The 12,235-nt window shown below is 23.8% G+C and overlaps 1 protein-coding gene across 21 annotated transcripts in view; it reads right to left on the minus strand.

Annotated features, from left to right (window-relative positions):
- Positions 1–6,343, minus strand: part of LOC126896709 (LIM domain and actin-binding protein 1) — a 32,926-nt gene extending 26,583 nt beyond the window's left edge. For 15 of the 21 annotated variants that reach the window (XM_050669704.1, XM_050669702.1, XM_050669701.1 and 12 more), the window contains exon 1: positions 6,119–6,342. The gene's annotated coding sequence lies outside the window, so the exon portion shown is untranslated. Of the gene's footprint in view, positions 1–6,118 lie in introns of all 21 variants that reach the window. The other 6 variants (XR_007701907.1, XM_050669685.1, XM_050669684.1 and 3 more) reach the window with 2 other exon arrangements.
- Positions 6,344–12,235: the final 5,892 nt, after the last annotated feature.

Below are 12,235 nucleotides of genomic sequence, written 5' to 3' on the forward strand. Positions count from 1 at the left end.
AGTATTCGATGTCAATGACATGAAAGAAATAATTAACATTTTAATTTTGAATTTAAATTCGAGCATAATTTAATAATTAAAAATAATAAAAAAATAGTCTTCATAAATTAGTAAAAATTTAACGAAATGAAGCTGCTAACACATCGGTTGGGAGTATGAAATGTCATGTAATACTGACATCGTTGTACAAACAAAATAAAAACATAAATATATAAATAAAATTTACACTTTTTACAGTAATGATATAGCTAAAACTAAAAAATATTCATCAACGCAGTTCGTGTGCACTATACGTATCATAACTATCTAGGGTAGTTCCAGAACGATGAACCCGCTCTAAAACGGTGTGGGAATTATGAAAAAAATAAAAAGTAGTAAATACTTTTTTAAGACTGTACACTAACATTGCTTATGACTCTCATCAAAATACTATATTTAATACAAATAACAAAGCTATTAGTATTCTTTCAGCTAAAATAAAAATCAACAACCTATTACATCATAAATTTACTTAGGTTGAATGATAAACAATATAAGAATCTCAAAAACCATTTTCCTAAAATCGAAATTTATTATAAATGAATGAATTTTAATATAATGCACCTATTTCGATATAATGTATTATGTTGTAACAAAATATTAAACAATGAAGACTTGAAATATTAAATAATACACCACAAGTAAGAATGTTGTAATCGAGAAATGAGCTCATTTGGCTGCAGACAAATATTAAAATATAACAAAAATAAACGCTGAACATAAGATTTTTTTAGTGCCCATCTGTGTCATCGCACTAACATACAAGTTGTAATGATTATACAGTCATATTTTCCGTAAAAAACTATAGTGCGGAAACGATATTTATAATGATTGCTTGACATTTAAATCTGTGTACCCAATTTTTATTTGCGACCACAGAATACAACACGAACAACATTAAAATATAATTAAATCATTTATATCTGATAACCAATTTTTCAACAACACCATAGATTTTATAATTAACTTAAATAATTATAAGATCAATTGTAACACTATAAAAATCTTCACATATCATTGAAAGAATCTTTTAAACTAAAAAATAATAATTTTTTTGAAATTAATCATTTAGTAATAAATTTTAAAAATTAAATATAATTAATATGTTGGAATATAAATAAATACATTAAATATTTATTTACATAAATTATTTTATGTTCGAAAGAGTTTTATTCATCTATTTTTTTGGTATTTTAAAAAATGTTATTTTTATTAACAATAAAAATAATTTTCAAGTAAAAAATTATATAAATACTGAACTTATAAATTTATGTTTAAGTGCCTAATTTTAGACCAATAAAATCATCATATGCTTATATAAATTTTAAAATCAAAATAATTAGTTGACCTAACTTAATCTATAATATATATTATATTATAATTATCATAGAAGACTACAATTAGAGAAACAATCATTGCATCACATATTTTCCTTTACTTTAAACGAAATATCAAAGAAACAAAGATAGTGTAATTATGACTTTTTTAATATCAGTTTCTCATATTTTTAGACATCAAACACGGTTAATGCACTTTTTTAATTAAGCAACGTTCTTAGATATGTGAACCCTAAGTGTTCCATTATAATTTTTTTCATCATATTACTATGTTTTCATTTTGATTCATATATATTTTAATATAATATATAAATTATTTACAAGTAAATTTTTACGCTGACAAATCAATGTAAAATTTTCACAAAAAAAATTAGTAACGAAGAACCAAATCGACACTGAAATGACAGTCAGTTAATATGTTAGCGGTGTAGAAAAATACAGTAAACAGTATTAAATAATTGTGGTCGACGTAATGAGCAAAATGTAACGGTTAAAATGACGTATTGAAAAATCAAATTTAAATAGTATTACTAAAAGAAAATAAAACTTTACTAATATTTAGTCAAATGTAAAATAGTAGCCTTTATATCATTCCACTTCATTACGCAAAAAGGCAAAATCAAAGAAAAAATAAATAAAACACAAGGGATGTAAAAACAAAGTAAACCCTAACCTTCAAAATTAAGTGTACAATAACGGTCAACCAAACAGCACGACTGTCGTGTCGTCTTAGTTTATTTTTCAATTCGTTCAATGTTTGCCAAGCGGTTCGTCAAGCTTGTTATACATTTTATTTCTCTATTCAACAACAATATTTTTCTGTAGTCACGGAAAAATATTGTATGTAAAACTCTGCAAATACAGATGCATTTGAAATAAATGAAAAACAGTTATTTAAAACACGACCAGAAGTATAAATAAACAATTTATTTTGTCAATCAATTGACCAAACAAACATTTAACATATCTCGCTATATTCAAAATAGAAGCTATCACAATCAACTTGTAACTGTATACACCAAATACACATGAATTTTAGTCGTTTCTTCTTTTATATTATAGTTTTATGAAAACAAATGAAGGACAATAAATTGATAAAGTGACAAACGAAGAGTTTACCAAACATTGTATAAAATAATATCAATACTACACAGAGCTACCGGATTTCGACTTGAGTCTTTTGAGTAGTGCACAAGGCCGAAAATTCAAATTAATGCTCATAAACATAATACCCTTTAAGAAGGACACTGATATGGTTGCCGAAATCCAAGGTAAAAAATAATTCAATTTGATTTTCACTCATATACATAAAAAAACATTATGCCTTTGATAAATACCAAACTAATAACTTGATAACCAGCTAAATTATAAATACTCTCACGAACGTAAATGTTTAAGAAAAAAAAAGGATAATGATAAAACGGGACCTCGCTCAAGTGTAAAACAAATTTGATTTATTACAATTCTAGTTACACTATATACGCTGCGATTGTAACAACATTTTTAACATGAAACTACAAGTCACAATACTTCACAGACACGAAACCTGCATAGTGAACCGGTTTTCTTTCTTCTTCACTTGGGGTCAATGTTATAATAAATGGATGAATATAATAAAGAAGTACCTAATTTTTCGTCAGTTACACTTTGGTTAAAATTGCAATTATGGACAATAAATAAAAAAAAGNTGGATGAATATAATAAAGAAGTACCTAATTTTTCGTCAGTTACACTTTGGTTAAAATTGCAATTATGGACAATAAATAAAAAATAGTAAAATAATAATAAAAGTAGGATATAATTTATTTTAAAAATTTTAGCTTGAAGATATGTACTACAAAAGCAAAAAAGAAAAAATATTATTATATGTTTTAGCTATTCATTAAGTTATTAATAATATATTATTTTTAACATATTGAATTATACCAAAATAACAATTAAACAATTATATAAATTATTAAAGTTATGATGATTAAAATATAAAATCAATGATAATTTTGAAAATAATTTATTTTATATTTTAATAAAAACAGGAAATCAAAAAATATTAATCAAGCTGAAACAGAGCATTAAAAAATGCAACAAATAATCAGTATATTATGTCATTCAAATAACCAGTAAGGTAGTACATAATAACTGAATAATATTAAAACAGCAAAAAAAATTCGTATATAAATCGTATTTTATTTAGTAAAAATTTATGTATGACTCATATGGTATTCGTCATTTGTTTACATTTACAATATAATTGATTTTAGTATAAAATAAATAGCGTTACTAAGATTATCCCCAACGACTGGTAATAATTTTTACTAATGAGTAATCATGAATATAATACATTATAATAATATAAATACAGACATACTTATGAAAACTTAAATTGTGAGTTGATATTTACAGCTCTATAGAAGAATAAAAAAAAAAATTAAAAAAGGAACTGTAATCATTTATATGTGTCCTTGTTAAAACAGCTCATATCAACATAACTACTAGAGGCAGAGAGATACTACGATACTCATCCTGTACTGTTTATGAAGTTATAAATAACAAATGAAAAGTTAACTTGTTTAACGAATCCAAAGTATATATCTGCATTAAAACAATCGTAAAAACCTAATGAAAACGTATGTCTTATTATTAAAATGTATGTCTTAAATGCGTAATTTGATGGTTATTGATATACAGTACAACTGACATTTGATACTAATAATATGACTCAAAATATTTTAGGGGTACCGTTTTGAAAAATTCTCCTTGACGTAGTGACACAAAAAAATATATTAATTAGATGAAGTATACTGTACTTGTATAAACTTTAAATTTAATCGCTAATTATTGTATACGAAACATGATTAATTGCAAATTATATTGCAATGAACAATGGAAATTTTAAGATAACGGTATATTTTAAAACCACAGTTTTTCTCACAATTAACACTTATATTCCTTTTAGCTTTAAATTAATTTCTATAAAACATTTTAACTATCATATATAAGAATTTCATTGAAAATGTATCAATTAGTTGAACGTAAATATGAATAGCTTTAAAACAGCCAGCTACTTAATTATTTCAATAGAAATATTTATACATTCATATTTTTATTATATTTTTTATATTTTCCTAAAAACAACAAGCATTCCCCACGATTAAAAATTACATGGTAAATAAATAATTTATAATAGTAATACTAAGATCTAAACTAAATTATATAATTATAAATTATAAATTATATACATATAATTAGGTTAAGGTATGGTTTTTCTATAGGTGCATAAGTGTCGAAAAATTTGTTTATAAAACTAACGTTCTAATAAAACATTTGAAAAATTATAAACATTACTATAATATTTTATTGTACTAGTATTACTAATTATTATTTGAGTGTCGTTAATCAATGTTATTACATAACTATTTTTTATCATTCATAATTATGCACAACTATAACAATAGTACAAAAAAATTGTACTTATAATTACTTTAAAATTTTTGTGAAAAATCCAAAAAACGATAAAAAAATTTATATCACAAACACTAAGGTTGTTAAGATAAATAAAATACAACTGATATCACGAATTTATGAGGATATAACTTTTAGTTAACGTTAACACGCAATGAACTCAGACCACCTATATGACTATTTATATTCACGTACTTAAAAATGGACACACAAATCCACAATATTGAAATCAAATAGGACACAGCTTAACATTCTATTAAGGGTAAGGTTATTCACATTCTGGGGTTAATAAACTTTAGGTCGAACATGAAATTCATTTTTTGAAATATTAGCATTTAACCGTAAACTTAGATATAGTGTAGAAACATTTCAGATAAACTTAAAGAAAATTTATTTTGACTTTTCAACATGACCAACAATCTATTTACAATTTAATTGTACAAGCAAATTAAGTTGTATTAATATTGCTTTCAAAAAACAATAAATAAAACAATTTAAAAATTAATTGAAAAAAAATACTCTCTCATGATTAATATCTTGGAGACTATAATTTAAACATCAACTAAATATATAACTTTATCATAATAACTGGAATAAAAAATAACTTATAAAACATTATGCTTTTATAAAGTGGTAAACGAGTGCAAATTACAACTTAAATTTACAAAGACAAAAGTTTACGTAGACATTAAATGTGATATAGTAAAGATCATTATTAAATGTAAGATGTATTTATTTTTACATAATTCGGGTTTTCTTGGTCTATTGTTGACAATACACGATTTAAAGCCATTCTTATGAATGGTATTATTGACTATTTATATGGACACGGATTACTACTTAGCTGGTACTATAGAGTAAGAGTCGAAATTTAAGCACAAGGATTCAAGTGAGTAGTTTCACGTTATCAATCAAATGTTGATGAATTTACGGATCTAGAACTGAGATAGCAGAGAAAGCCCAGTTTTGTGAGCTAATCCTAATCTTGTATTAAAATATTAAAAATCGATTTATAAATTTAAAAAAATATGACTAGTGATTTTTATTAATTGTTCGATCAAGTTTATTAAGTTTAAATAAAGAGTCTAAACTTTAAATATTTCGATAAATTAAAAATCATTACGACAAAATTAAATTTATTAACAAAGTTGTAACTTAATTTAAAAGCCAACATTGAAATGACCTATTCTAACGAAAACTTGATATGTGATATTTAAAAATCAAAGTTCTGTGTAATATTTTTGATATGAACTTTAACAAATTAATAAAAAAATAAAACTTACAAAAGCTTTCAAAAAATCAATTTTGTTGTAAACCGTACGTAAAGTAACGCACACAGTACTTTATTAAACTTAATAGTTAGATGGTCGACATTTGAGATCAAAAATGATTTGTAATACTGAATACTTAAAAAAGCACAAAAACGGTTACAAAAAATATATATTAACAACACTGAGCGCTAACAAACCTATTCAACGGAACGCAACGACAAGACTAAATAGCCGGCAGTTAATGCAAAGTGGAATTTACAGTATAGCAGAATACCAATAAAAGTGATAGCGCCACTATGAAATTCTCCGAAAAGCAGTAATGACTGCAGTGTGACCAACATAAGATGCTCAGTCATTTCAAAGACTACTCAACTTCACATCAGCAAATCATCTGGCGGTAAAATCAATAAATTAAGATTGTAAACCAAAACTTTGTTTTTCAATAGCAAAATATTGTTTATTTATTTGATTAGTGCAAAAATTTTATAATCTCACTAATGACTATTAAGAAATTCTATATTATTTAACAGTACATAAGCAAAAATACATCACATAAGAATAAGACGATATTGTAAAGGATTCTAGATTTTAAAAGCCGGTCCATTAATATTTTTTGTAATTACTTAACTTAAAAAAAAAACAATTATTAGCAAATATAATACATAATATAAACATAATAAGAAGATATGATGTATATTTACACCTAGAATATTTAATTAATAACTCCATTGCAGCTCTATGATAAAATATTTTATTATTTTTAACAATATATTAATAAACGTTTAATTAATTCAAATAAAAATTCAATAATATTTATTTTTCCACATATATTTTGATACAAAGTATATTGACTTATAAAATAATTTACTAATATTAGTTTTCAAAAAAGCTATTTTATATTATCCAAAAAAAAAAGAAAAATCTTTTTTGTTGTATTTTTTTTTATTCAATTTGGTTTTTACTAATCTTTTTTTTGCTCAAAATTTCTCTAAAAATATATTTTTGGTAAAATAGTTCATGATTAGTAAAATAGGATATAAAGGGAGATCATATAAATTGGTTGGGGACGCTCACTCTCCTTATTCTTCCATGAGTACACTAACGCATCCAATAAATAGTTGGATTTGAATTTAATATGTGCACATAAATTTAATTTTCCTTATAAAATTTAAACTACATTTTAAACTTATTTCATAATATTTACTTAATTGTTTTTTGCATGTTATTCTATAAATATAACATTAGTCCAGGAGTTGTTATAACTGAAATTACCGCAGGGAATGAAGAACTTGATACTTATAATAAATTAAAAGCCGAAAATATCGCTGATGCTATATTATATGCACTTGGTGCTTCACCACATGTCAATGTAAGTCTATTCTAATTTTCAAATAAACTATCAATAAATCGTGTAACACATAATTATATTGCATTCTCTTAGGAAAATTGAGAATAATTTATAGTTTCAATACAAAAAACATATCGGTTGGGTCGTAGGACAGTGGGGTCGTGGCATAGTTGGGTCCAGTATAGATGATATCTGACAGTGATTAACATCACTATCATAAAAAAAGGCTTCGATACAAATCTGTATATAGTGTTTCATTTTAAAAAATTGAGTGATTATATTAAAAGCTATATGATCTCCTATTTCGTTATTTATATCCTGATTACAAGTTTAATGATTTATAAATATAGTATATGAATAAATATAAAGGGAAATGTTTTTATTAAAAAAAAAGTATGTCGAATAAAAGAGGTATATAAATAGTATTTATCATAAAATAATTGTATTGATCCATATATTTATCAAAAAGTTATAGCATTATAAAATGAAAATATAAAAAAGAATTTTTTTATAAAAATATTATTTCATTATTAATTTCAATGTTAGTTTTTACCATGAAAACAAACTTAAGTCTGAAATTTTTCTTTTTTATTTCTAAGTATATTATATAAGCTTTAATTTAAGATATTAAATATAAAAGTGTCAGTATTTCTGGAACACTTTCAAAAGTTAAGTCGAAAAAGTAATTTTTTTATGAAAAATTTGTCATTTTGATTCCTCCTCTGTGGACCGTTAAAGGGTCAGATTTATAAAAAAAATATATGATAGGTAAAGATATTGTGCATCTATTAAAAATTATATTAATTTGGTCATTTTAAAAAAGTTATGTCAGTTTTAAGTAAAAATAATTGAAAAAGAATGTCGAAAATTAAGGATTTTTTTGGAGATTTCCCCCATATACGGGGAACGAGTGAAATTTTTTTAATTTTTGAGGGGAATGTTATTGACTAGATATGATTTGTGATATTTTGACGTATCGTAGAAAGAAATCGGTTCGGTGACAGCTGAGAAAAAGTGGTAAAAAATACAAATTAAAAATTAAAAAAACACATCATAGTAAAATTAATACCTTCTCAGCTTCGCATCGAATCTAAAAAAATAATGCATAATAAAAAACGAAAACTAATATTAATTATTCTTGAGTATTTAAAGATTATTTGTTTGATATATGTATATATAGACTAGTAAAATTAGCAATGTTCGTTAATCCACATTTTTTATAGCATTTTTATCATTTATTAAATTTAATAAAGCAACAACAATTGTTTAATAGATTAAAAAATTCATTTTGTCAAGTGCATCTTGTGTTTTGATTATCACACGAAATAATATACATTATTAATCCCAACGTTGCGTATACTAAACAATTTGTTTTAAAAACTAAAAAAGTATTTTTCACTTTAACTTCATAAATTTTTATATGAGTACTTAAGTAATAAAATATAGTGAAAACAAAAAATTAGACTTTTCCTAAGGACTAATGGGTAAAGAAGGGTAAGGGTTCTCAAATTATGAATTAATAACCCCTTATTCTTCTATACATAATATTATTGTATTTGGAACTATATTTTTTTTGCTACGTAAATTTTTACTAAATGTCTTATAAAAAATAATTTTTGTTTTATTATAAGTAAATATAATTATTTTCATAGGAAACCTATTGTTTTAATTTGTGTTTATCAATCTCCTAGGAATTATTATGTCTAAAAAAATTCTGTTATGTTAAATGTGTTGTATTACTTATAGTTTAAGGAAAATAAAATATGAATAAATAATATTGATAAAATCCATTATTAGTTAATGGCGAAACTAAAATTTTAGGAATGTTAAAATTATATAACGTACGCGAAACCTAGAGGAACCTTTTATTTATATCACTATTACTACAACTTTTTATTACAGATGTATTTTGGATAGATTTCCCGTTAATAATAAAGAACAATAGTAATAAGTACATACATTTATTTGATAAATATTTAGTTAGTTTGATTGAACATAAATAATGAATCATTTAATTATTCAAATTTAATTGTATTATATAAAAATAATTAGTGTTCTTTAATTTGAGTCAAAAATGATAGCTTACTCATTTAAAGCAAAAAAAAAAAAAATTCAGCAAAAAAATTAACTAGTGTTAATTATAGATACTGGTACTAATAAAAAATCTGTCTACTATTAAAAATTTTCAGAAGAAAAAAAAATGTATATTTAAACACTGCAAAAAAGATAAATAATTTAAGCTTCGATGCGAAGCTGAGAAGGTATTGGTTTTACTAAGATGTGTTTATTTTACCCTCAAAAATTGAAAAAAATTCCCTCGTTCCCCGTAAATGGGGGAAACCTCCAAAAAAATTACAAATTTAAAAATCGCTAATTTTCGAATTTTTTTCAATTTTTTTTACTTAAAAGTGCCGTAACTTTTTCAAAAATGAACATATCAATATAATTTTTTTTTATATAGATGTGTAATATCATAACCTTTCGTTTGGTATATTTTTTTCATAAATTTAATCCTTAACCTGGCCACAAGGTGGGATTTAAAATGACAATTTTTTCAAAAAAAATTAACTTTTTCAACTTAAATTTTGAAAGTGTTCCGGAAGGTCTGACACTTTTATATATATCTTAAATTAAAGCTAATATAATATTCTTTATTATGCAAAAAAAAAATTTCGGACTTTATTTTATCTTCACGGTAAAATGGCTACCGAATGCTTTTTTTGTGTGAAAATTTTCGATTTTGTATTTTACATTTTTAACTTTATTATGCTATAACTTTTTGAAAAATGTATGGATCAGTACAATTTTTTCATGAGGAGTAGTATTTATATACATCTTTCATTCGACATACTGTTTTTTTAAATCCAACCATTTCCCTATATACGAGGGGGGTTCAAATCTAAAAAATGCATGTAGAAAGTAGAACTTTTTCAACTTAAATTTTGAAAGTGTTCCGGAAAGTCTGACACTTTTATATATATATTAAATTAAAGCTAATGTAATCTACTTTATTATGTAAAAAAAAAATTTCGGACTTTATTTTGTCTTCACGGTGAAAATGGCTACCAAATGCTATTATTGTGTGAAAATTCTCAATTTTATTTTTTACATTTTTAACTTTATAATGCTATAACTTATTGAAAAGTGTATTGATCAATATAATTTTTTTATGGGAAATACTATTTTTTAATAATCCCTTTTTCATTCGACATACTTTATCTTAATCAGGATATTAATAAGGAACTAGCAGTTTATGAAGCTTTTGGAATAATCCACCAATTTTTTAAAATTAAACACTATCTAAAGATTTGCATCGAAGCTTTTTTTTTTGATAGTGATTTTAATCACTGTCAGATATCATTATACTTGATCCATCTATACCACGTCACCACTGTGCCGCGACCCCCCTGTGCTGGGTTTTTTTATCCTTAGTTCAGGACATATTATCGAAAATGACATGTTTTTGCACCTATATATAAAGCAGCTTCAATCTTTTAAAATCACATAAAAAAATTAATTTTCAAATATAATAGACATATCTGCTTACTGTTCCAGTATCAATTAGTTAATCAAAAAATAATTTATTCGTTACCAATTACAAATTTATGCAAATAGTTTCTAATTAGGTAGGTTTGCATTAATAGTTAAGGCTTATTTAATTTTAAATTATATATCATGAGTTTTTACATAATTAAGAATGAAAAACTCTTACATAAAAGCGACTGAAATATAAAATTTTTATGTTGTAACTGTTTGTTCATTGACAGACAAAAAATACCTATAATATATATATGTGTTTAATAATTATATAATTTAAGTTACCTTACAATCCAAAATACGCTGACAAAAATATAAATCAGAACAAAAATGTTATGCCTTTAGAATTGTTTTCTATTAATGTATCATTATTTTAAATCATATCAGCTCAATTAAATTATTTTACAGTTTATCGTAAAAAAATTCAATGTATCCATTGAAAAAAATAAATTAGTGATTATAAAATTTTTGTCATGCAATTTCAATAGATAATAACTTGTTAGCTATTTAGTTATTGAATGCAGTTGTTATCTTATATTGTAAATATATAAAATGGTCTAGATACTAACTGTTATCAACAAATCATAATTATATAACTAAAATAAATTATTATAGTAACTTTTGCTTGCCCTTGCATGTTATCGTCAATTCTACATTGCATAAAATTTAAATAACATACATTTTATTATTATTTTTGAGCAAATATTCTCATTTGTATGTCTGTATTGAGTACAATTTTCAGTTAGCTCTTTGGAAATATTCTAAGTTACTTGTAATCGAGGGTTTACTCAAAGCAGAAGGATTGGTTACAAAACCTCGCCATGAAAATGATAAAGTGTTGATAATATAATTTTATTCTGATCGAAGGGCATAAAAAGAAATTCTTATATTTAAATAACACCATTAAAAAATTCTGACCATGTACTGAATTTAACTACTTGCAATAAATCAGTAAAATGACGACTAGTACTCGTACAGGATTATCTTCATTTAGACGATTTTTTTATCTATTAAATGCAGTGCTTAATATATTATCAAATTATATAACGTAACATATTTAGTACATACATTTTATTCATTATGTTAAATATTAAAATTTTTACCATATTATTAAATGATAAAAAATAAATCCTATCCAACATTTTCAGAATAATCATAAAAATGTCAACTGCAAATATTTTTTACTAAATAATTTTCCTTTAATTTTATTATTTCTGGCCTGTAACTTAATGAGTAACAATAAT

The sequence above is a fragment of the Daktulosphaira vitifoliae genome, unplaced genomic scaffold (genome assembly GCF_025091365.1).
Source record: "Daktulosphaira vitifoliae isolate Bord-2020 unplaced genomic scaffold, ASM2509136v1 Scaffold_1, whole genome shotgun sequence".
NCBI classification, from domain to species: Eukaryota; Metazoa; Arthropoda; class Insecta; order Hemiptera; family Phylloxeridae; genus Daktulosphaira; species Daktulosphaira vitifoliae.